General features: G+C 44.7%; 1 protein-coding gene across 3 annotated transcripts in view; it reads right to left on the bottom strand.

Moving 5' to 3' along the window:
• The window catches only part of GRM5 (glutamate metabotropic receptor 5), a 327,032-nt gene extending 320,756 nt beyond the window's left edge, over positions 1-6,276 (bottom strand). For 2 of the 3 annotated variants that reach the window (XM_074956402.1, XM_074956409.1), the window contains exon 1: positions 5,971-6,276. The gene's annotated coding sequence lies outside the window, so the exon portion shown is untranslated. The remainder of the gene's footprint in view (positions 1-5,970) is intronic. The other variant, XM_074956392.1, reaches the window with a different exon arrangement.
• Between the last annotated feature and the right edge of the window lie 14,889 nt (positions 6,277-21,165).

The following is a 21,165-nucleotide window of genomic DNA, read 5'->3' on the forward strand; positions in this document are numbered from 1 at the left end:
GGGCATCTCTGACTTCCTTTGCTTTATGCTCCAGCAAAGGTAACTTTGCTTGAGTCTTTACAATGTAAAACATTTCCTATACAAACACCTCACATTAGAGCAGTGCCCACTAGTGATGGTAGAGTTAAAGCCTGTCTGCTTTTCTGTTATACTTCCCTGTTACATGGGGTTTGTAGTTCACCATTACTGGTGTATAATCTCAGTCAGGGATCTTTTTTTAATTGTTTGGCGGGAAATTGATTTGGTCCATTTTACATTAGGAAAACAAGAAAATCATTTTACTCCTAGACAGCTTTTCTACAGCCCTGTAACCTTACAGACAACGATGCCTATTAGTTTGTAAGTGCCTTTGAATAATTTTGTAAACATTTTTAAATGCCTGTTATGTATGAGAGAAAATCAATCTACTCTGTATGGGCTTGATCCTGCAAGGTGATGAAGGCTCTGGGTCTAATCCAGCAAAGCTCCTAAGAACATGCTCAACTTTAAGAATAGGAGGAATCCCTTTGTTTCAGTTGAGTACCTACCTAAATTTTCCCGGATTGGAGCCAGAATGCGTAGCACCTAGCGAGATTAAGACACATATGCAATGACAAATTTCACTCAATGTGCAGAAATACTCTTCATGCATCTGCAGATTAAATGCTTCCTAGGCATACATAGACACCAAACATAACTGCTTCACTGCCATCCAGTTGTTAAAACAATTAAATTAATGTAAAGCCTATCCGATTTAAGCCAATAAATTCTGGGGAACTCTACGTTCAGGATTTTCACTACATGGGAACTGAAAGCATCTGAAAACAGTCACTGATGTATTGGCCCACAAGCCCAATTGTGCAATTCTTATGCAGGCAAATCTCCCACTGAAATCAGAAAGAGTTTAGGGTGCATAAGGGATACAGAATAAAGAGGTCTATGTTCTTCACTCTATAGGCAGAGCATTTAAACTTGGGTAAGGAGTGCAACTTAAGAATGATAAGACTTAACTCTGATCTCCTAGTTTTTGTTGGCCGAAGACTGTCCCTGCACATTGAGACCAAGTGATTTTGGGTGCTGAACTGGAGACACATTAACGGGGCCGGATTTGCAGAAAGTGCTGAGCACGCACGCTAGGAAATCAGGTTCTTTTAAGATGTCTCAAGTTGGGCATCCAAAAATGGAAGCACCCAAAATCACTAGTTGCTTTTGAAACCTTGACCTATATTAACAAGGTTATTTTGTATTTAGATTTCAAAAGCCATTGAGCTTTAATTTAAAATAAATAAATAAAAAAGACCAAAAATCAGAGTTGCTAGCCATTGCACTAATTGCACTGTGAATTCCAATGGGCTTTGGATCATGCCCTTTAAGAATAGATTAAACTGCTGTACACCAAGGGACAGGAAATAAAAACCACTATGTAGTTCCATTTACAAATATTGAAAATGTAGAGAAAGACCATAAAATCATAAAATGGACCAATGTAGTAAACTTCTAAATACACATTGTACCATCATAAAGGATTATATTGACTTCTCTAGTATTCTTTGCTCTAAAACAGTCCCACACAGCTCCTTTATCTATTCTGCATTCCTTTAATTCTTTGATAAAGTTTTTAATATGCAACTAATATTCCAGTAAAACAGCCAGTGATCTTTAGAAGGCCCCACAGTACATATACAAGGTATTACTGTTGAATGACACAGAAACTAATATTATGTTGAATGACACAGAAACTAATATTTCCAGTGTGCTTTCAACTATGCTTAATCATTTTATTATTCACAATACCGTCAGACCCAGAAGAAGTGATAAACAAAAAGCAAGGGAAAGTGACAACTGCAGAAAGCATCACAGCAAATCACTATACAAGAGGGCATGGAGAGCATTTCCATATTGCCACTTTACTAAAGAAGCAGATATACATCAAAATATATAAGTAAATAAGAGGCTAAAGCACATATTTAGGATCCAAAGGGTAATTGCTTAGCATTTAAAATATAAAAGCCAAACAAAACTATAACAATACCCCCACCCACACAGCACAAACATTACTATCTGAATGTGTTTCTCCTCTGTTAGGTGCTATAGTAAACTACAATGGAATGTTTTGCAATATAATAATACAATCAAAGATGAAAGAGACCTGCTAGGTTTCCTAGTGCATCCCCACTCTCTTTTCAGGATTGTTCCCTGATGGGTAGTTTCAAGTGCTTTTTCTAGCCTCAATATCTCAAGGGATGGGGGTTTCCACCACTTCCTTTTGGAGAAGTGATACCGTGGTGTAATAGATCTCACCAATGGGGAGTTTCACCTGGTAGTCAAACTAAATTTTCCTTCCCTTTTACACGGAGCAGCTGCTAAACTGTATCCTCAATCCAGTTAATTCTCCCCAAGCATTAGAAGGAGCTGTCTGTGGTACTTAAGAGGCCACTAGCAGTTGGACACCTCCGGAGACAGACACTCAGCTGCCAGGCATCAAGCTAGGGATTTCAAGAGACAAGTTAAGAGCTGGAAAAATGGGCCGGGGGGGGGGGGGGTTACGACCTTGTATTGTAACAACTCTGCCAAATTGGGCTACAGGTTTTGAATTATACACACACACATAAACAGGGGTTTATAAAGTATAGTGCAATTTTACCTACAGGTGTAGCCAGCTAGAATATATGCCTATACACACGCATTTATGAATTGGTTCTTAGACCTAGCTAGCTAGATCTGTCTAAATATCTGGCCTCCTCACGGTAGTATCTGAGCAGCGCGCAATCGGCAGTGGATGCTGGTACCCCCGGGGGTATTATCCCCAAGTATTCGCTGGGGAATTGAGAGTAGGTTGTGTGACTTGTGCCAAGGTCATACGGGAAGTCTGGGGCTCAGCTCTCTCTGGAGAGCAAGTCCATTGCCTTTTCCACTACACCGCCCCTCCTGCCCAGGGAAGAAAACCCTCCCCTGCTGAGCGGATCACACAGGTCATTTAAAACTCGGGAACGCCTGGTATTGAGAGATTCCTTGTCTACCTAATCGTGGAGGAAGGTCTCGCCTGCAAAGCCGCAAGGTAACTAACTAACTGGCGGGTCCCACCGCCCATTCCCCAGGCAGCGTGCAGAACACCACAGCCGGGGCTGGCCCCAGACCCATGTCACTAGGCAGGCTTCCCAAGCAGACATACCCACAGGGCAGCCATGTGTAGGAGAAGCACGCTGCATGGCGCTGCGCCCCTTCCTACCCCGTTCACCTGCAGCCTTGGCTTGCTTGGAAGCCATGCGATCAGGGCACGGAACAATAGGGGGAAAGGGAGGGAGAGCTCCTGCTGCATCCGGAATTCCTTTAGCTGCAACGGGGACCGATACCCCCCCCCCCCCCCCTCCCAGCCGAATTACCTTGCGGATGGCTGCATTCGCCACTTGCGATGGGGTGTCAATAGTCAAGACGCGCAGGCAAGGTGCCTCCTGCAATGTTTAACGCTGCCATTGATAGCAAATCCTATGGCAGACCTCTGCGGGGGGAGGGGGGCGCTGAATAATCCTCAGGTCTCTTTGGAGAGGTCACCACCCCGCAGCAGCGCCTTTGGCCCCATTGGCTAGCACTGTCACTCCTCCAGCTACCAGCACGTCCTGTCGTCTCCCGATCCCAGCCAGACTCTGAGGACCGGGTATTTCCTCCCCCTCGTGCCATTCAACACGCTGCTCCCCCAGCATTGCCACTGCCTCATTTGCAAGAGGCGTCAGTGGTTCCTCTGGATAAAAAACAGCTGGATCTTTGCTCTCTGCTCTCCAGAACCTCTCGCTGCCCAGACCTAGCAGGACAGAGCCTCCTGGCCCCTTCCCCCCACCACCACAGGTTTTATAGCCGACTGGTTTTTGAATCCTTCCCCCTGCTATGAGTCCTTTTGCATTTCGCACTGCAGGGAAGTTGCTTCAGGTGAATGAAGGTTTCAAAGGCTCCCCACTCAATTTATTCCATCTCCCCCCTCCCGCTTCCCAACTGGTCCGGCAACAGGGCTAATTCGATGCCATACATGATACCGGGGATGACCTAAAGCCATGAATGTGTCTCGAGAACCTGCTTCCGGACAGCAAGTAGCACCTCAAGCTTTAGCTATAGATATACTCCCCCCCCCCCCCCCCACACACACACACTATACACACAGTGTTTTCTCTGAAGAAATAGCTCCACAGACGAGCTTGCCCCTATTGTTTCGGCCAGCTTATTTCTCCACAAAGTTTTACATCCCCCTACAAAGGCCGCTGTAGAGTGAAGACTGGTTTCTGGTCAATTTCTTTCTGGTTTAATCACACGGAGGAGCCCACACCGGAGACCCTACCGCGTGTGCGGACGAGGCCCGGGGTGCGAGTGGGGGTTGAAATTTACATACAGAGAGATTAGCATGGTCTTCATCGCAACTTTTTAGTGCCACCAAGTGGCACAGATCCCTCTAGGAGCTCAAGCAGCGAGACCGCCCTGGGCTCAGCCTGATGCTTATTTGAGGGGAGGAAAAAATATTTTTTACAACCAGATTTCCCCCTGGGGTTGTACCCCACGATTGTACGCCGCTGGGTTATACGAGGCCTCCCCGGTGAAATGGGCGCAACACCGCGTCGAGAGCAGCCCAGTGTGACAAAGCCAGAGACAGCCAGGCGAGAAGCAAAGCACCGGCCAAGGGCGAATTCAGAGCTGCCAACTCGGATGCCAGGATCCGTGCCAGCTGCAGTCTCCTCAGGTCCTCTCTTCCCCCTCCTTTATCCCACCCTCGCCTTTCCCGAGAACAGGTATTCCCCCTCCCCCTCCTGCTGCCTTCAGTATCAGCCCCCCCCCCCCCTTCCCCACATGACTCCTGAAACCTGCCCCACTCCCTAGCGGCGCTGGAGACCTACAGCCTTTCATCTCCCGATGCGTGCCCTGGTCCCGCTCCCCTCCGCCCTTCGCCGCCCCGCTAGTTCAGCGCCCTCCGTCCCATGCCGCCCTTTACTCATCCCGCACGCCCCGCAGCCACATTACCTGAGTCCCCTCCTTCACTCCGCGCCTCTCATCAGCGTCCTCTGCTCCCTCTCCTTGGCTCGGCCAGTGTCTTCTGCACCTCCGCATACCCCCTGCGCCCCCCCCCCACACACACCCTACCTCTTTCCAATTGTGCTGTACCCCTCTATCCTTTTCCGTCCCCCCAAACGTGCCTGGCTTCCCTGCAGTCCAACCCTCCGCCCCCCTCACACACACCCAGCAAATTCCCCTCCTCACACACCCAGCTGCACCCTTTGTGCAACAGTTCGCCTGGGAACACGAGCCCGACCGCGGGTGTGTGGTTTTGGGGAAGGGAGAGGGGGCCTGGCTCAGAAGCCACCCCTGAGTCTCTACAAACTCAACACCTCCCAGAGCGCTGCGGCACCAGCAGCAGCAACAACAACAGGGGGAGGGAATCTGCTCTCTATTCCCGGCTATTATGTAAAAATGTCATTTAAGTAATAGCTGATCTGGACTTTACAGGCTGCTGCTGGGGCTGACTGTTTACCAGGACGTCGTTGCAGAGGAGGATTAGCTCGTGCATCCATTTTAGAGCATTAACATACTTTTGCTGCCGTTCCCGCCGTTCCACAGCCTGGGTTTCTGCCACTCCCAGCTCTTTCCACTCGTTGGATTTGTTGTTGTTTTTTTTTATTATTTTTTTTTTAGTTCAAACATTATTTTCTGCGAACACGAGGTGACCCAGATCCCAAACACCAACTGATCTGCACCAGCCAAGAGGGCTGGTCTATTGCACGGATACCACCTCTGATCAGCGCCCGAACCCCAAACACCTGTCCGGCCAGGGGCTACTTTCTCAAACTTGCTCTAGGGGGAAGAGGAGGGCATGGGGGGAAGAGGGGGGGAAGAACAGCTGCTGGAGCCCAGCCCTCCCCCCCCCAAACACACCCCATAGCCCCTTCACCGGCCCGACGATCCAGCCTTCAGGACACCGAGCACAGGAGATGGCTCGGGGAGGGGAGTGCTTACCAGGACTCCTCCAGTTAGTCCCAGCCCGCTGGCTGCCCCTGGGAGACGGCGCCGGCTTCACATTCTTCCAAAGCTCTCGCCGGCTCCTTGCAGCAGCGAACGCCCCAGCGGCGGCGGCGGCAGCAGCCAGTTCCCTAATGCAGAAGACACCGCGCGCCCGCCTGTGTGTCTAGCACGTGTTTCCTCCAGCCGGCTCCGGAGCGCAACTGGAAGGAAGGCGGCTGCCTGCCACACAGTTCACACCTGCGCTGGAGGTGTCAGGGCGAGCCGGGCCCACAGTGCTGGCACAGCAGCGCCCCCTCGCGGGGCACGGGCCTCCCAGCTTTTGCTCCTGCCCTCCCTACTTGCGTGGGGGCAGGAGGGAGGGACATCATGCTGTTCTCCCCTCCCCCCTTGTCTTTGACACCATCCGGCGCGATTGATCTGTGAAATTCCTAGAAGGGCTGGAAGCTGCAGCCACCGATGAATAGGGTGGCTAATATATTTAGCAAAATCACAGATGGAGAGAGAGAGGGAAGGGGGGGGGGAGGGGGGAGAAAAGACGGATAGGGATCATGGTGGGGGGAAATGAATTTCCTGTCTGGAACTGGGAAGTTATCTGGTGCCTGACTGCCCTCCAATAGGGATTTGGGGGAGGGGGGGACTTCATGGGGGGATTTGCCTGGTTCCACTGAGCAATCACTGACTACGTTTCTCCCCCTACCCACTTCCCAAATACTGTTCCTACACTCCATTTATACAGTATAAATATAAACAAGCAAGAACAGAATGCATTCTACCACTAAATGATACCTAGGCATCTGGATTTCATTCTATTGATCTAGATGATAATGTAGGATATACAGTATATTATATATAACATACATATATTATATTCACATAAACACATATGCTTAATCTGTGCCAAGTAAACACTCATCTATAGTACTATATTCTTATTACTATTATCATCACATGGGTGTGTCATTCCATGTCAGATTCCCTTGTCTGAGTTCAGCATGCCAGATGCTTGTAGCAGCTGGATCAAAGATTAAAACCTAGCTGAATAAAATGGATGAGGGCAGCCTTAGCACTTGCATTAGTTATGCAGGCTATTAACCTTCTAATCAAGCTCCCAGTAAAACAGGCTTGTTGGTTTTGCAAACAAAAACAAAATATGGTGTATTTAAATTTGCTGCACCTTCTGTATTTTACAAGTGGGCTATTCATTTCTCTGCTGGCACATCTTCTTATACAGAATTGTCTTGTCTATGTTCCAGATTCTGTATATGTTTTAACAATATACAGTGGAAGTAATCTCCCTGCAAGCACATAGTAATACTGTCTATAAAGTGATAGTGAACAAATGAAAATTTAAACACATACATAATGTATGTATAGAGAGAGAGATAGGACAATTAATAATATTCTCGTAGCACCAAGCAAGATCAAGGCCTCATTGTGCTACGCACTGTACAAACACAGAGTAAGAGGGAGCCTCTGTTCTGAAGAGCTCACCATTTAAATAGACAAAGGGTAGGACAGGAAACGGAGGCGCTGCGTTGCAGCAGGTTACACAGGCAGAGCCAGTAACCAAACCCAGGGCTTTCAAGTTGCAGGCCAGTGTCCTGTCTCCTGGACCCCAATCTCTCTGGATACAGCTACACTGGAGCTGGGAGTGAATCTTCCAGCCCAGGCAGACAGACTCACTAGCTAGTACCCTACACATAGAGGTGTGGAGGTTGTGGCTTGCCTGACCTTCAGCATTTGTGTTTGGGTAGCTAGACCATGCTGCAACATCCACACTGCTATTTCTAGTGTTCTAGCTGGAGCAGAGCTAGAGCATGTCTGCCTACTGGGCTGGTAGGCATGCCCCCAGCTGCAGGTAGACAAACCCGCTAAGGCCAACATTTCTAGGGCCAAAATTTTAGAAGTGGCCTCTCACTTTTGGTCCCTCAGTTTCTGGATAGCCAACTAGAGACACTCAAAGTTAAATAGGCACTTTGGAGCATTGCAAGATAACTTTTAGGTATCCCCCCCCCCCCCCCCCCGCACTAGAGAAGTAGTTTGTGGAGGGAGAGTACAGAGAAGATGCCCTTGGATATGGCCACAGGTGAACTTATGAAGAGTCATTTTAGGAAAGTGAATGGTGCAGAAACCAGTTTGCAGGAAATCTAATGAAAGAAGAAGGATCAAGCTCATTGTAGGGTGTGCTTTTTCCAGGTGCCCTCCTCTACCCTGATTCCAACTTTTCTCTTCCTAGAGAGCCACTTTCACTTCCAGAGTGGTGTTAATGAGCGGCACCTGCCACAGAGTTAGCAGAAACTCTGTAGCATTCTCCCAGGTTCTACATCATGCTAATAGGGGTGTTCAGGGCTACTGGGAACTCCAATGTAGGGTGTTTTGCTTTACTTAGAGTTTCTAAATATATGCAAAATATGATTTATTATCATCATCATCAGAGGTAAGTCAAACTATTTTTTCATTTGAATTTTTCAAATTTTTCAAATGTTGACAAACTTGGATGAAAATTTGTGATATGTTCATGATTTTTCTTGTTTTTCCACTAGCTCTAAATATTACTATTATTCACATGCATTTACCCATCCACATTTATGTTTATTTTCGACCACCGTTCATCCAAAGAAGCCGAAAGCACTGTTTACAATTTACATACAAGAATCACTTCCCCAATTAAATACAACTCAGAATGAGGATTAGTCACAGTGGGAACGGAAATTTTTGGTTATAGGCACCACAGCAAATCTCTACATTTAGGAATTTGCCTAGAGCAGACAGGACCTCCGTTTAAAGGTATCACACAAGGTAAAATGCATGAACTTCACTTGTGGATCTCAGAAGGAAGAAGGGCTAAGCTTCTGTGTTTCCAGGAAGGTTCAAGCTTTGTGCTTAGATTGCTAACACTGTTCTCTCTGACCCAGAAGTATGTAACTTGGAGCTGTGATACCAATTAAAATTATAAAATTCCAGTTTCTGCTGAAAGGTTTCAGATACGAGCAGGGAGCTCTTAACAGTCACAGTGAAGGATGAAATGTCCTGAAGCTCCCAGCTGTGCAGCTGTAACAAATTCACATACTTGAAGCTACCGTCACTTAAGGATGAGGGACTAGTATAAAGTCCAAGCATTGTGGATGAAACACTAATGCTAAGTCCCATTCTGGTTTTTGTTTGTTTGTTTTTGACTGCTACACGTGCTCCTAACTGGCTTCCAGCATTGCCCCTTCCGCTGAACTGTTGGGGAGGAGAGTTGGGGGCCCAATTTCTCCATTGCCCTGAACTGCGTGAAGAGATTTACACCAATGCAAAGTGAGAACAAGTCGTTACCATTCTGATTCAGTTCTGTTTTACACTCACTTTGCACTGGTGTCAATGAAACTATGGTGCAGGGCAGAGGAGAATCTAGCCCTAGGTCTTGAGAGTAGGTTTGTTCTTCTCTGGGGACCATTGTCTTCAGTGGGAGTTTTGCTCAGTCAAGGACCACTGCGTTTGCACTGGGAAGAGAGATTAATGGCAGAGATTCAGGATACTGAGTATATTTTATTTGTAAAAGTGGAAGGAAACGAACAGGAGGAGTCAGTTGAGCTGCGTCCACCAGTAGTAGTTGGTACACCAGAGGAGTAGGAGGAGAGAAAACAGATTACATTCACCTGTTCATGGAGAGGCAGCTTCAGGACTATGCCCCACTTAAACCATCAGAATAGGGTGTAAGTGGGACATGGGAATGAACATCATCCTAAATATATCTCAAACCTTTTCTCCGTGAATGAAGACGGCAAAGCATCGCAGCAAAGCCACACACAGGTCATTCCATTTGCAGAATCTCAGTTGAAACACTGATATTTCTATCCCCTTTTGCCAGAGAACCTCTCCCTCAGACACGGTGGTCTGATCTTTGTCCCCTCCACTCCCGAGATATTTAAATTCAACTAGACAAAGGACCAGTTTGTGGTAGGAAACAATCCTGTGTTAGCAAGGACACAGACTAGATCAGTTCTTAATCTGGCAGCTGACTGGTGTTCAGAAGGTTCTGGATCCACTTGTTTGCTTCCAGCTCTTTCTGTAGTTGTACAGGCTCCTCACAGCAAAGAGGAGCTTGGATATTTGTAAAAGTGGCAGGGAACAAAAAGGAAGAGTCAGTTTAGCTGTCTCTGCCAGTAGCTGCTTGTATATCAGAGGAGGAGGAGAGAAAACAGCAGTCACTCTCAAGAAGCCAAAGCCACTATTAGACTAGTTAAAATACAGGAGAATTGTTAAATATTTCAGTTATTTGTTTCTAGTAACATCTTCATTGTGCTATTGTACACATATAAAGGAAGGCACAGTTCCTATCCGGAAGAAGGTACTATGCTTTCCTGACATTGCTTTCCCATGTAGCAATTGTGGTAGCTGCCACAGAAATATCAAATGGACTGAGAATGAAAGTGGAGATTATTCACTAGATACTATGTCTGTTCAGATGGGTTCCACTCTGTGAAAAAGTCTGAGGACCCCTGAACCAAATGCCCTAATGGGGTTTTCTATCTGTAATTTCTAGTGGGATGACTTCTTAACAGTCAGCTGGCTCCTAGATTTGTGAAATGAGTTATTTTATTCAAGAGAGGAATGACACAAAAACAGGATTAATAAATGAATATAAAGTTACGTATAACTGCACAGTTCCCATCAATATATAATTGAACAGAAAGAGGAATTAGCAGCCTATTTGCTTATACAATTGCGGCACAGATGTATTCAGGACAAGCTCTGTGTTGTTTTCAGGGTAAACTCTGCCTTCCCTTAGATCACAAAACTTAGTCTGCCAATCCCAGGTACCTTCTCAGAGTAGCTAATCTCAAATCAACTAAGTACACATGGGTTCCATTTGTCCCTATGATTGCCCATGTCCACTGAGGAATTTTACAACTGGGTTGCTTCCCTTAGGAGGCTGGGTGATAACATAGCAACCTTAGACTTGAGAGTAATACAGAAGGGATGTCACTTAAACAATCACACCTCACTTATATTCAATGTCTCCCCAGTCTCTCTCCCGGTTTCCTCATCTAAGGCCATGGCTGTACTAGGCAGTGAGCCCAGAGGTTGATGGACTGAAACTATCTGCTGCTAAAATGCTTTGCTACTCAGATACCATTGTGAGAGTAGAAAACTATAAATTAATAGAAAGGGGGCACTCAGTGGGATAATGGCACCCTGGACATGAAAAAGCTTCTATGTCTTTCAAAAGAATGGTATGTCAATTATCTTAATTGCCAGCCATCTGAAGTAACCTGTTTTTCAGCAAAAGTCACTAGCACTGATCAGAAGAAATGTAAATTCTTGCTTCTCCCCTTGTGTCAAGTTAACTGTCAGGCTCAGCTTTAAGTGGCTCCAAGAGAGCTAATGTGCTATGGGAACACTCTGAGCTATTTGTTTATCTAACCTAATCTAGTGCAGGGATTTCTCACGTACCTACCACCTGTCTGGTTGACAGAAATACTTACCTCTGTCTGGTTTCAGAGTAGCAGCCGTGTTAGTCTGTATTCGCAAAAAGAAAAGGAGTACTTGTGGCACCTTAGAGACTAAGCAATTTATTTGAGCATAAGCTTTCGTGAGCTACAGATCACTTCATCGGATGCAACCTCTGTCTGTGTGCACGGAGGTTCGCCGTATGCTTTCTGACCTTCAGAAAGGATCTAAAAAATCCCAGTTAACTCCAAGAAGTTCTCACAGCTAGTACCATATTTGATTAGGATGAAATGAGGAACCTAGAGAGAGAAATATTCCTTAGAATGCTGGTTTAGAAGAGAGTTTGATGAACCCACATTTGAATAAAATAATTTAAGTAAAACCAGGGAAACAGAAGGTAACTTTGAAATATTTTAATACCAGAGCTGAGGTGGGGTGGTTTTTTTAGGGGGGGGCGGGGTATATAAACCACTCTCTGATTTCATATGAATTGTCCCTGTATTGAGCTTTCATCTTGGTGTCAGAAAAACAAAGTCATAGAGTTTAAGGCCAGAAGGGATCACCCGATCATACAGTCTCATGCCCTGTACACCACAGGCCACAAACACCACCCAGCACCCACAAACTAACCCTAATTAGACCAAAGTCTTACAGGTCACAGGAGAATGAACTATTATGTGCCACACACAAAGAATAGGAGGGACTGAGGCGCACCCGTGACTGAGACGCACATAATGGTAGGGAATTGTTTAAGTGAGATATATCCAGATAATCCTGGCAACTGACCCACTTTCGCACCCTGCAGAAGAAAGTGAAAAAAAACCCAAGGTCACTGCCAATCTGACCTGGGGGAAAATTCCAACCCCAATGTGGTGATTAGTTTGACCCTGAGCTTTGAGCAAGAACCAGCCAGCCATGCACCTGAGAGAGTGCTCAGTGCCACCTCAGAGCTCTGGGCCACACTGTCCAATGTCCCATCTCCAGCCATGGCCATCTCTGATGCTTCAGAGGAAGGAGATTTTTTTAAAAAGCTCCCAAGATACATGAGGGGGGGAGGAAATCCCATCCTGACCCCTGCAGGTGGCCAACTGAAACCCTGACACATGAGTGTTTATGAACATAAGACAAACTAGATGTTGATCCCTGCCCCATACCATCACCAAGCAACCCCATCATACAATCACACTCCTAAGTTGCCCAGCTCTCTCTGAAAACCACGTAAGTTTTTTGTCCCCTTCCCCCCGCCCCACTCCTATTGGGAGGCTGTTCCAAAACCTCACAGCCCTCAAGGTTCAAAATCTTCTTCTGATTGCCAGCCTCAAATTTTTCATGACCAGTTTATATCCATTTGCTCTTGTGACAACAACGTCCTTTAGCTTAAATAGCTCATCATCTTCCCTGGTATTTACCCGTTGACGTATTTATACAGAGCAATCATATCTCCTCTGGGCTTCCTTTTCGCTAAGCTAAGTAAGCCAAGCTCTTTCAGTCTCCACTCAGAAGATATACCCTCCAGTCCACTGATCATCCTAGTAGCTCTTTTCTGCACCTGTTCCAGTGTGACTTCATTTTTCTTGAACATGTGTGATCAGAATTGTACAGAGTATTCCAGCTGAGGTCTTACCAGGGCTTTGTATAATGGCATTAGTACTTTTCTATCAATTGGAAATGCTTTGCCTGACACATCTAAGGATCACATTTTCCTTTTTCACCGCCACATCACATTGGTGACTCACAGTCATGCTGTCATCGACCCACACACCCAGGTCTCTCTCCTCTTCGGTGGCTTCCAACTAATAAGCTCCCAGCTTGCAGCAAAAATTCTCATTATTAGACCCTAAGTGCACAACGTTGTACTTTGTACTATTGAGTTTCACTCTATTTCTGTCACTCCAGATGGGGTCATCCAGATCTTCTCGTATAGTATTCCGATCCTCCTCTGTTTTGATGATGCCTCTCAACTTTGCAGCAAATTTAATTAGCACACTCCAACTTTTTGTGCCAAGGTCATTAATTAAAAATATAGAATAAGAATGGTCCCAAGACCGATCTTTGAGGAACTTCACTAGAAACCTCCTTCCATTGCAATAATTCACCCTTCAGCACAAACTGTTACCTTCTCCCCTTTAGTCAGTTCCTTATTCACCTTACTATTCTTGTACTGATTCTTGTCTTCCCTAATTTAACTAATAATTTCCTGTGAGGTGATACGTCAAATGCTTTCCTGAAGTCCAAGTATATTAGATATACTGCATTTCATTTATCTAAAAAAATTAGTTATTTTCTCAAAGCAGGAAATCAGGTTAAAAGTCTGGCATGATCTACCTTTGGTAAAGCTATGCTGCATTACATCTCCTTTATTCATTTAATTATTCTTTCTTTTAAAGTCTTGCATACTACTGTGGTCAGACTAACAGATCTGTAATTGTCTGGATCATTTTTTCTCTTTCTTAAATATAGTTACAACATTAGCTATTCTCCAGTCATAAAGTACATTTCCTGAATAGATAGATTTATTAAAAATTCTGGCTACTGAACTAGCAATCTCATGTGCCATTTCTTTCAGTATTCTGGGATGAAAATTAACCAGTTTCCCACCCCCTGATTTGAATGCATTAAGCTCTTTAAGTTTTTCTTCCACCTCAGATGTAGTAATTTCAATTTCTATGCACTCATTTTCATCAGCCTTCCTGCCTTCATGCACATGTTCTATATTATCATCCTTATTGAAACCAAGGCAAAGTATTCATTTAGTTTTTGGGCCATACTTAGATTATCTTTAATTTCCTTCCCATCCACGCTGCATAGTGGCCCAACCTCATCCTTATTCTCTTTTTTTGTATAGAGCTAAACAACAATTATTTATATTAATTTCCTTGGCAAGAACTAATTCAGCTTTACTTATAGCAATTCTCATTTTATTCCTATATTTTTTAACCTCTATGATGTAGCTTTCTTTGCTGATAAACCCCCTTTCCCATTCCTTATAAGCTCTCTACTTATTCCTAATAACCTTTTTGAAGTGGTTATTCACCCAGATGGGTCTGGAGCTTTTCCCTACAAGTTTTTTCCCCTTGCTTGGGATGCAAATTTCAGATAGTTTTTGTATAATTCATTTGGAGAAATTCCAAGCTGCCTCCACATTTAAGTCCTTGAGCTCTTCAGTCCAGTTGAATTATTTAACTAATTCCCTTAATTTCCCAAAATCTGCCCTTTTGAAATAAAAAAAAACCTAGTTGATGACCTTGTTTTGATTATCTGTCCATTTTATTTAAATTGAATCAATTCGTGATCACTCAGTCCAAGACTATTTCCTAAGACCAGCACTTCTATGATGCACTCACTACTCACCAAAACCAAGTCTAAAATTGCATCGCCTCTTGTTGGTTCGGTGACAATATGAAGAAAACGATCATCCATCACTTTCAGGAATAACTGGGCCATGCCAGTATTAGCAGTATTTATTCTCCAATTTATATCCAGGAAGTTAAAGTCTCACATTATCACACAATTCCTAACAGTATTTATCTTTCTAATAATATTAATGAGATTTCTATCCGTATCTGAGTCTGACACCTAAAGCAGATCCACCTTTATCCTTATAGAACCTCTTTTACAAGCCTTCCCCCACAGCAATTTTGACCCAGACAGATCTTGTTTTCTTCATACTATCACTTCTTATTTCTTTACAGTTTACTACGTTGATGATGTATAATGCTACCCCACTACCTTTACCTTTATTCTTATCTCTCGTAAATGGCACATACCCTTCCATGCCGGTATTCTAATCATGACAGTTATTCTACCATGTTTCTTTAATCCCTGTACAATGTAGTTTGGCCTCCTCCACCAGTAGTTTCAGTTCCTCCATTTTATTGCCCAGACCACTTGCATTCATGCACAAGAATTTCATTTGTTTCCCTTCGATCTCACCCAGTTTTCTAGCTGGATTAGATATAGTCCTTTTACTAACTGTAATATGTACCTGACCACTATTCCAATCAATATTTTACTTTCTTTCTCCTGGCTCTCCATAGTCTTACTTTTCAGGATGCCATTATTCCTCACTATATCTTCATTTCACTGATTTTCCTCCTCCTGTGTATTGAAGCCAGGCATGGAGATTATATGAGTCTCTTTCCCAACCTTCTCCCTCATCTCCTTGTTTAAAGCCCTTTTTATCAATCATGCCAGGCTTGATCCCAGAAGGTTAATGCCCCATGTACTCAAGTGGAGTCCATCAGTCAAGAAGAATTGTCTTTCTGTGAATGCTTCCAAATGGTCGATAATCCCAAAATATTCCTCATAGCTCTAATCCTTGAGTCATCAGTTAATCTTTATTATCTTGTCATGCCTTCACCCTCTTTCTCTAAGGACTGGAAATATTTTTCTGAGTATCACCTGAGTTTACACTTCTTTAAGTGTCTTACCCAGCCAAGTGTGGTCTTCCTTGATCCATTCCAGTGGGAATCTGGTAGTGTCAGTCATCCCAACATGTGGCACAATCATTGGATTTTTCCCTGCTCCCATCAGGATCCTTTTCAGCCTCACAGCTATATCTCATCTCCTTTTTCCTGGCAGATAGTACACTTTTCTCTTCTCTGGTTACGGTCTGGTGACAGGCCTGTCAATTCTTCTGAGTATGGAGTCTCTGGTCACATAGATTCAGACCAATGTCAGGAAGGAACAGGTCTATCTTATATGTTCTCTCATAGTCCCTTGTACATCATCCTCATTTTTCCTTAGGGTACAGTCCCTCACTAGCTCCAACATCTCTTCCTCTTTCTTCTGCAGGGATTAGCTTCCCTTCTTTTCTTCCTCACCACCCCATAGTCTGCCTGTCTCTCCTCCTCATGCCCCAGCACAAGCAACCTGTTACTCAATTTGATTTCACCACCACTAGCTGTTCTCATTTTCTGCTATGTCCTTCTTCCCTGGATCACCCTCCTCTTCTAACAGTCTGCCCTCCCCATCCTTTTATTCAACATGTATCTGCAAATCTTGAGTTATCTGCACAACCTCCTCTCCTGAATTATTCCTTCAAATTCCCATCTGAATTTCTTCCTCCCCAGCTGCATCACTAATCCTTGGATATTCTCTGCCATGAGCTCTATCGGGTGACATTTCATGCATAAGGAGCTTCCATCAGATACTCATTCCAGATGATGTACCTCCCACATCTTCTACATCCAACCATCTTCTTTGTCTCCTCTCATCCTGAGGTCAATTCTAGTGCTGCCTCAGTAGACACCATTGTCTTCTCTTCCTAGACCCTATTTCTAGAAAAAAAAAAAAGACAGGGAAAGGGAATAAAATCCCTCCCCCCACCAAACTCCCACTTACAAACTCCCACAGAATCTTTCCTTCTAGCTGTTTTCTGTTCCAATGTTCTCTAGTGACTGGCTTTAAACCTAGCCAAATTTGGTTAGCTTGGGACCCTCATTAAAGGATATCAGCATGCACCGAATCAAACCACACACCTGGAACAAATCACCGTACCTTCAGAACACAAAATCACCACTCTCCTCTCAGGCCAAACTCCCCCAGAAACTCCATTGTTAGCTGCTAGCTGTTCGTTGCAACATAATAGCTTGCTTAAGTTTTCCAGCTGATTTGTGGAGGAGGCCAAACACTAGTTATACTGTGAAAAGGCAAAAAAGAAAAACAGTAGACATGGCAGACCCACAAACATGGCCACCCACTTCCAGGAGGTGTACCAATGTAAACACAAATTTCAGATGTGATCTCACTTTTATTTTAAAAAAATCAAGAGCATCTCTGCTTTGTAATGTCAGTTTTCTTTGGAACAGTCATGCCAGCCTGTTGCAGTAAACGGGGTAGGCTTTGCCACAGGGATGCAGCCCACAGAAGGGGTCATTCCCGATGAGGAAACTGAGACTCCCTGCTTCTCACCCCTTTGCTCTCAAGGGTAGTAATTTATCACTGGCCTATGCCATCTGTGCCATGAATAGGAATGAAGGAGCCAAAGCTCTGCCTATCCCCACCCACCTGTTCTGCAAGTGCATAGTCCTGCACACCCAAGGTCTGGGTGGCCTGCAGGGATATAAGCAGGGGGTGGAGGGAAGGATTCATACTCCCTCTTTCTCTTTTACACATGTACGTGTGATGACCAGCACCTTGGCTGACACTGAAGATTGAACCAGGAAACCTCAGCGCTAAAGAGATGAGTTTGTATGGCTATAACAGAGTCACATACTCTGTAGACGGGGGACACGTAAAACACACTGACCAATAGGTTACACATATAGTCCGGGTCACAAGTAAGCCCAATATATTGTGTTTTTTTTAAAACAAAGACAAATTATTATTATTATTTGAAAGACAGACAAAACAGACAGAAAATAGCAGCAACCCAAAACAGAGTTTATACTCACCATGTTACCATGTATAAATGAACCTATGTATAAAAAGGCACCAGAAAGACAACAACCTCTTATTAAACACCAATAGTCAATTAATCACAAGGGGTGCACTCACAAAATACCCATTATTAGCTTGTCAGGACCAGGCTTAAGCACATATTTCTCTTGTGTTACTTCTAGGGACCAAGACCTTCCCAATAAGGAAGCTTTAGCTATTCTGTGTATTTAGGACTAGCTGTACTTTTCCACTTTCCTGACACAACTCTTTTTGGTTACAAATAAAGCAGAAGAGACCCACTTAGAAGCAGAGGGAGGTTAGGATCCTTGAGATGAAGGATATAAAAGCTTTGCTGGTAGGATAAGGGAAGAGATTTCAAGAGATACAGAAAGACTTTTGGAAACATCAATCCAGAATTTCTTCACCTTTGGATATAAAAATATATTTGCAGGCTGCCTTTGAGATTGACACCGCCAAGAGCAAGAGGAGTCTTCTGAATTACCTGTCAGTCAGTAATACCGGTTAAAAATTGTACTGTAAAAATGAACTAAAGGGCTAAAGCTAAAGTTTTATACGAAACTTTTTATATAAAGTTTCATATAGCTTTCATATATACACACACACACACACATACAGAGCGAAGCAATGAAGTTTAGCAGGATCACTTTGGTAATGATTTGTTTAGTGAGAAATGCTCCAGAAAATGTATAGTGACACATCTTCCATGTCATCACATTCAAAAAGTCTTTCACAGCAGATAAACCTGCCACAGTGTAGATCATAAGCAAATCATTCCAGCTAGAAGCAAATTATTATAATATTCTTTCTGTAATAAATGAGAAAGGCTTAAAAACAATGTGAAAAATGTCACCTGAGCTTTCAAGACACACAGGCCTTGATCCAGTGCAATGGTCACAGTTCAGCAGAGTATGTAAGCACTATAGGCCTTGCTGGAGCCCTAGGAATAACTAACAGTGTGAACCAAAGGCTGTGAACCAGAGTAGGCCAGGTCTTGGCAAAATAGCAACACACTAGGTATTAGCTAACACCAAGTAAGCACATTCCTGACCAGAGAGGATGGTACAAAAGAACACAGGTCTCTCAAGTAACTCTGTAAATGCATTCCTACAAGATGGTACAAGAACAGACGACCCCTCGTAAGATAAGGATGGGATGGCAGGATAATGGATGAGGATGTTTTGTTTGAACTAACAGGTACAAAAATAAGGGTGATAACTAACAATATCTGGAGTGTAATACAGAACTTGTTTGTATCAGTGTATAAAAGGAGAAGTCATAGGAGGGGCAGGATCCTGGGGTCCTGATTGAGCTGGTATCATTGTCGCAGGCATACATGTGTTAGTGTACCTGTAACTCTTCTGGGGTGCTAGTACAATGCTTTTGTAATGCCAACAGATCCCGGGTGGCACTGAACCTGGGGCCTCTGGAGCTTAGTGCATGAGCCTCTCCTGCATAAGCAAAAAGCCATATGGCCCTTAGCTACGGTTGTAGAGCAGACTCAATCACTCACTCTCTCTCTAAGTGGTCTCGGTGCCACTAGATGGGACAGAGCACCACACTCAGGAGGTGTGTGGGTTACACTTTGTCAGCCATAAACCTGGCCGAGCACCTTCGCCACTGAACTGAGCCTGCAGTCTGTCTTTATGAACAACATTGAGGTCTGCTGAATTGATATGCTGCATTCTCTGCTAGTGCCGCTGAGATCAGAGCTCTAGAAACAGTAGCACTTAGCGGCCTTAGGCCTGGTCTACACTGCGGGGGGATTGATCTAAGTTACGCAACTTCAGCTACATGAATAACGTAGCTGAAGTCGACGTACTTAGATCTACTTACCATCGTGTCCTCTATTCAACATCAGATGAGGCCTCATCTGGAGTACTGTGTCCAGTTTTGGGCCCCACACTACAAGAAGGATGTGGAAAAATTGGAAAGAGTCCAGTGGAGGGCAACAAAAATGATTAGGGGGCTGGAACACATGACTTATGAGGAGAGGCTGAGGGAACTGGGATTGTTTAGTCTGCGGAAGAGAAGAATGAGGGGGGATTTGATAGCTGCTTTCAACTACCTGAAAGGGGTTCCAAAGAGGATGGCTCTAGACTGTTCTCAGTGGTAGCAGATGACAGAACGAGGAGTAATGGTCTCAAGTTGCAGTGGGGGAGGTTTAGGTTGGATATTAGGAAAAACTTTTTCACTAGGAGGGTGGTGAAGCACTGGAATGCGTTACCTAGGGAGGTGGTGGAATCTCCTTCCTTTGAAGTTTTTAAGGTCAGGCTTGACAAAGCCCTGGCTGGGATGATTTAGTGGGGGATTGGTCCTGCTTTGAGCAGGGGGTTGGACTAGATGACCTCCTGAGGTCCCTTCCAACCCTGAGATTCTATGATTCTATGAAGTCGATGGCTGACGCTCTCCCGTTGACTCCGCCTGCGCCTCTCACCCTGGTGGAGTACTGGAGTTGATGGGAGAGTGCTCGGCAGTCGATTTATCGCGTCTAGACTAGACACGATAAATCGACCCTCGCTGGATCAATCGCTGCCCGTCAATCCAGCAGCTAATGCAAACAAGCCCTTACCACCGCTGCAGCAGCAATGACACTCCACAGCACTCACAATGACCATAGGCCCAACTTTAAGCACTGGCATATTCCCACTGAAATCACGTGCTTAAATAAGGCACATGTCGAATACCTCTCTCTATCTTAGGGTTTTTCACTTCCGCCCATGACCATAGTATCTGAGCGTCTACCACATAAACCAACAGCAATAGTAAAATCCCTAGTTACTGAATAAGCTCCCTGAGAATTTAGTCAGAGTTCTCTCCTACGTCAGACACAACAATTGAACTGGGCAGAATGATGAATTCGACACATGAGCTGGAATCATATGGACAATGACAATCTCTATGTTTGTTGAAGAGGAGGGAATATTTGTAAATTTTCACCTAATGGCAAATTATGGAACCAGGATTAGGCTCCTTGGATGAAACTCTGGCTCAGTTACACATCATTACAATAGCACACTGACTGCCCCCTCTTGGGTGACACACTGGGAATTGCTATGGGGACCCATTTTCTATGGAGCAGGTGGTAGTTGTCCACCCCGACCTTGGTTTGTCCCTCATGGACTTTTAGGCAGCTACCTAGCACAGATGATGTCTGGGTAGTTGCCTATGATGGCAGATTTGGCGCAGCCACCCCTCATCATGATGAAAGGGTGGCTGGGCCAAAATTGAATGGTGTTTCTACCCTGGGCACCAGGTCACAATGCCACTTACTCAAATTTTGCCCAGCCACCTCCCATCAAGAGAGGAGGACAGCAAAGCCAAATCTGTTGCCCTAGAGCTATGAGCAAGGGG

Source organism: Natator depressus, chromosome 1, assembly GCF_965152275.1.
Source record: "Natator depressus isolate rNatDep1 chromosome 1, rNatDep2.hap1, whole genome shotgun sequence".
Lineage (NCBI taxonomy): Eukaryota > Metazoa > Chordata > Testudines > Cheloniidae > Natator > Natator depressus.